Source organism: Coptis chinensis, chromosome 5 (assembly GCF_015680905.1).
Source record: "Coptis chinensis isolate HL-2020 chromosome 5, ASM1568090v1, whole genome shotgun sequence".
Lineage (NCBI taxonomy): Eukaryota > Viridiplantae > Streptophyta > Magnoliopsida > Ranunculales > Ranunculaceae > Coptis > Coptis chinensis.
The window spans coordinates 60202130-60207184 of NC_141460.1; the positions used below are offsets into that span (position 1 = coordinate 60202130).

General features: G+C 40.6%; 1 non-coding gene across 1 annotated transcript; it reads left to right on the plus strand.

The window, feature by feature from the left end:
* Positions 1–4345: 4345 nt before the first annotated feature.
* On the plus strand, positions 4346–4452 carry LOC147498186 (small nucleolar RNA R71). Its single transcript, XR_015197210.1, has one exon. It is a non-coding gene; the product is annotated as a small nucleolar RNA R71 (small nucleolar RNA).
* The last annotated feature ends 603 nt before the right edge of the window (positions 4453–5055 follow it).

Genomic DNA, 5055 nt, shown 5'->3' on the forward strand with positions numbered 1-5055 from the left:
TAGCATGATCTTGGTTATCAACACAAGGAGAGGTGCAACAGACTTCCCTACTCCCCTAATCATGCTAAGCAAAAACTCCAAGATACAGAACTCGTACTTCTGCTCCTGGAGTATCCATAAGATGTGGAGGCAGTTCAGGCCGATGTCGCCGACCTTCTCCTTTCCCAGGGCGCTCGACCAATCCATCGAAATGCAGCCGGCCGGGTTGGTTCTAAGGGATGCTCGACGAACACAACGCGATCTCGTGATTGTAGTTCCTTCGTAATCGCCACGCTCATCAATGGCTTTACCCCATTATATTGGGACTCCCGCAACGTGGCGGTTAGATGGATTCTAGTATGAATGCCTAGAATCTCCGCCAACAACCCAAGAGTCACTTCCTTCCTCCTCTTCGCCACCGTAACAAAAATCCTAGTCCCCTACAACTCCCTCGTATTGTAGAACCGCCCGACTAAGTCTTCGCGGGTAATAGGCTTCGGTCGAAAGTACCACAAGCTATTCCATGTTCATCGATCATTTTGTCACCGTGAAACGCGGGCGAAGTGGGTGCCGATAAAAGCTTGTTCCGTAAAATGGCCGTTGTTGAGCCATTGGAAGTTTGAATACGGTTTGAGGTTTGTAGAAGGTAGGGGAAGCAATGAGGGATACCTCACTAAAAAAGAACGATGGTGGTGGTGGTGTGGTGGCAGCAGCACCAATTTTTTTTTTTTTTTTTGATTTTCCGGTGGTTTTTTGTTGATGGAAATTGGTGGAGGTTGTGGGCCGCAGGTTGAGTCGATTTGGGTTGGGTCTTGGATTGTGGGCGTGGTAATTTGGTTTTGTTTTTATTTTATTTTTTTTTTAGGTTTTGGAAGCTTTGGGTGTTAATGGTGGTTCCGAGAAGATGACCATATTTGTTGGCCAAAGGTAAAGGGCGCTGAAAAGTCTGCTTGTCGGTGGGCTGGTTGGGCCCAAGCCCAAATCGAAATTTGTGAATTTTTCGATTTTTCAAGAAAACTTCAAATCAAAATTACCGCCGTTCGGGTCCCAATTTTTGCGAATGAGATATGGAAATGATCGGAGAGAATTTCCAATCCAATGATCCATAAAACACTCTATTCGACCGTGTATGACATATAAGATAGTGGAAAACGCCTCGAAGCGCGTGCATGACGTGACGTTATCGCTTAACGATCAACTCTAAATTCAAGATTATGTCAACCCGGATTGTAATACAATTAAACGGCCTAAGCAACTGTAATGGGACATAAACATTCTAGTACGGAAACAAGAACACCCCACCCCCAAACAAATTTTTTTTACAACGAAGCTTAGAAAATTTGTTTTTAGCAGTGGGTCTTTTAAAGTCAGATTCCCGAGACTTCCTAGATTACTATGTTTATTCTTTAATATATATATATATTGCCTTTCTTGTTTATTATATATATATATTTATACTTTTAAAAAAAAAAGAAAGGCAATAAACAAGAAAGACATAATTCACCCCATAGAGAAACATGACTCCAAAATCCGAGAAAAACATGCAAGAGTGGAAAACGTGAATTACGTTAAACGTGGACTTAGGATCCGGTACTTACAGCCAAACACCGTAGGGAGGGCCCGGTTACCTTAATGGTGCACTCACCAATATATGGAAATTAAAGGAAATGCACCAAACACAAAAGTTGAGTCATTTATAGTCAGATACTCGAGACTTTATCTAAACATATGTATGAATATGCAGTTTATCATATATCAACAACCGAAATAGTTGTGGATCATTCCATAAATAAATATCACAGAAAACATATCCAAACACAATCAAGCACCAAAATTTCCTATGACGCAACCTAGTGAAATGAAATTAAGTCGGATCACCCTATTACGTAACCTAGCATGCACCTTCTTTTTCATTTTTGAACGAGTGGGTGTTCTAGTAAATAAGTGTGGAAAAGTGAATGGTTGTGGAGAATATGGTGGATATGGATAAGTTGTAGAAGGATAGCATGTAAAAAATGAGGATGTGGGTTTAGCACAAAACTCATTCATGGTGTGTGTAGGGACTGTCTCAAGTCTGAAAATGAAGGTGTCAAACGCTTTTGTCTTCTAAAGTATTTGTTTACTAGGTGGATTTAAAAAATTATGAAACACAGAAGAAACAAAAGGATCGAGTGCAAACTCGAGATTCCTTTGAAAGGGTGGAAAGAGGGAAGTCGAGGTGGATGTTATGGAAAGTAGTTCTTGATAGGATGAATTATCACCTGCTCTAAGAAACTCATCGAACTGCTCATCTAGATTGGTCATATCCTCGTTACTATGATAGTCCTCTACATCTTTGAGAAAGTCATCTATCTCATCCTCATCTATAATATGTGTATCGACTAGTGTAGGGATGGAAATGTTGGAGTCTTAACTTCCAAAGGAAAGAAATTTGGGCATATGATTATCAGGGAATGTGTTGTTGAAATAATCTCGAGCAAAGCTCTCGATCATGCTAACCTCTCCATCCATAGATTTAATCGGGTAATCGCGGTTCTTTGTTTTAAAAACATTGACTTCAACAGCAAGATGGCCAAAAAGACATGGACATTGAACCATCGCGCAATTAATGAGCGCATTGGCAGTTGCCGTGAAAGGACCTAAAGATGATCGGGGACAGAGTCGTTAACGACTTCAGATCGAGGATGACAAAATCAGCCGGATAGTAAAAATCTTGAACTTTTACCGTAACATTTTCGACCACACCTTTAGGATACTTAATAGACCGATCAGCTAATTGCGACGTCATTTTAATGGGTTGCATCTCGTCTAGACCTATTTGTCTATACAAATAAAACGGGAGTAAGTTAACACTAGCCCCCAAGTCTAATAACGCCGTCGTCAGTGATAAGAATCTCCTAAGGTGCATTATACAATAGGGATGACCGTGGTCCTTGTACTTAACAATTCCATTATGTTCAAATAGAGTTGGGAATTGTTTCGCTAAAAAGCGCCTTTTGGTATATTTGTCTTACGCCTAGTAGTACACAATTCCTTAAGAAACTTAGCATGGTGTGGTAGCTTTTTAATAGCTTCGAGGAAGGGAAGGTTTATAGTTAGATTCTTGAAAACATCCCTAATCTCCTCATAATTTGTATCCCTAGTTAACACGGCTAATTTTTGTGGAAACGGTGGTTTCTGTCTATATTTAGCAATAGTATCACCTGGATGTTTAACCGTGGCTTTCTATTTCTTAGGTTGTGTTGTAACTGGTACTTCTACAGTGGTAGGGTCTTCAGTTTCTATTTCGGTATCTAGTAAAATAGCAGGTGTAGGGGCTACTGGTGGGGTAACTATAGGCATAGTTACTTTGTTATCAACCACTCGCCGTAATGCCGGCGAGAGTGGTGATGGCCTTTAGCTCACCTACATTTTCATATTCATTACTAGTATTATCGGTTACCTCAAAGGCTGTATTTGTTGTTTTAGGATTAGGTATTTCGTGACTTGGAAACACACCTTTGGGTTGGGCTTTATCTTGAGCCAACTGTTAGGTTAAATTATCAACGGATTGTAGAAGCTGTTGGTTAGATTGAGCCATGGTTTGGAAAAGTTTTTGGCTTACTTGTATGAAGGTGTCAAGACGATCCGGTTGTGTGGGTGTAGTAGTCACGGGTGGTGTGACTGGAACTATTTCACGTGAATTATTTATTGGTGGATTTTGATAGTTATTATTTACCGGAACGATACCTCTATTAGCATTATAATTATTATAACAACCTTGACTTTGTGCTTGACCTTGTCGAGGTTGCACTTGGTTGTTATAATTATTAAAATTACCCTGACCCTGTCCTTGTCGTGGTGGAGCTTGGTTAAAACTTTGTGTTGGCCTAACATATTGACTATTGTACCCTGGAGGTGTGACGTGTTGATTATTTCTCCAACCGAAGTTGGGATTTTGTCTCCAAGGGGCGTTAGGTTCACTATTAATGGAACAAGCCTATTCATAGGCTATAGGACATGGGGAGTCGGATGCTCGGCTCCAAAACGTAAACTACATGGATTTGAATTTACGCTCATGATGGGGATAGGCTTTTGTTGAACGTAAAATGGCCTCTACCTTTTAGTGAGTGATTCGATTAGAGTTTTAAACTTCGGGACCGGTTTAATTTCAAACATACCGGCGGCCTTAATTGTATTTGATGAACTAGCGAGCGGTGGATATCATCACTACCCGTTGTTATTTCGCTTTTAGTTTGATCCTCTAAAAATTTATAAGCCTCAGGCTCCTTTGCTTAAGTAACTACCCCCATTCATTATGTCTAGGACTTCTTTATGGTGGTGTAGAAATCCTTTGAAAAAGGCACGAACTAACGTGTCTTTCGCTAAGTTATGATGTGGACACTCTATAAGGAGATCGGTGAAACGATTCCAAGCCTCTGAAAATGTTTCATGAGGATTTTGTCAAAAGAAATGAATCTTGGAAAGCATCTTATCCGTCTTTAGTGGTGGGTAAAAATGTTCCATAAACAGCTGAACAAGTTTAGCCCACGAGTCCACAGAATTAGGCGTTTGGGCAGTTAACCAAGACGCCGCCTTATCGGCTAAGGTGAAAGGGAATACCTTGAGTTTAATTTGTTCCGCACCAACCGTAGGATGGTGGAATGTTGTTAGGACTTGTTCAATCCTACGCATATGCGGATAAGGTTTTTCATGGTCTAGTCCATGAAAAACGGGTAACAAATTAAAAATATTTGGGGATTCGAAATCCCCATCGGTCCGCTAGAACGATGCAAGATTTGGGGCTATCACCAAGGCTTTTGTAGAAGTCGGAGAGGAGTCTCTTCTTCGCCGGGCATTGGTCGTGATGTGTGTGAAATAGTAGCTAGAGGTGTAGTGGGTGGTATACTAGATAGACTTGTTTGTTGACGTTGTTGTGTAATTACGTTCGGTGGTTTTGTTCGGCCAGACCTTAATCTCATACAAGGCTAAAACCAAATTTAGCTAAACACATCAACACTCCAAACAATTCTGATATACTAGTATAAACCTCTAACATGAGATGCGAGGTACGGAAGAAAGGAATACATGATTGCG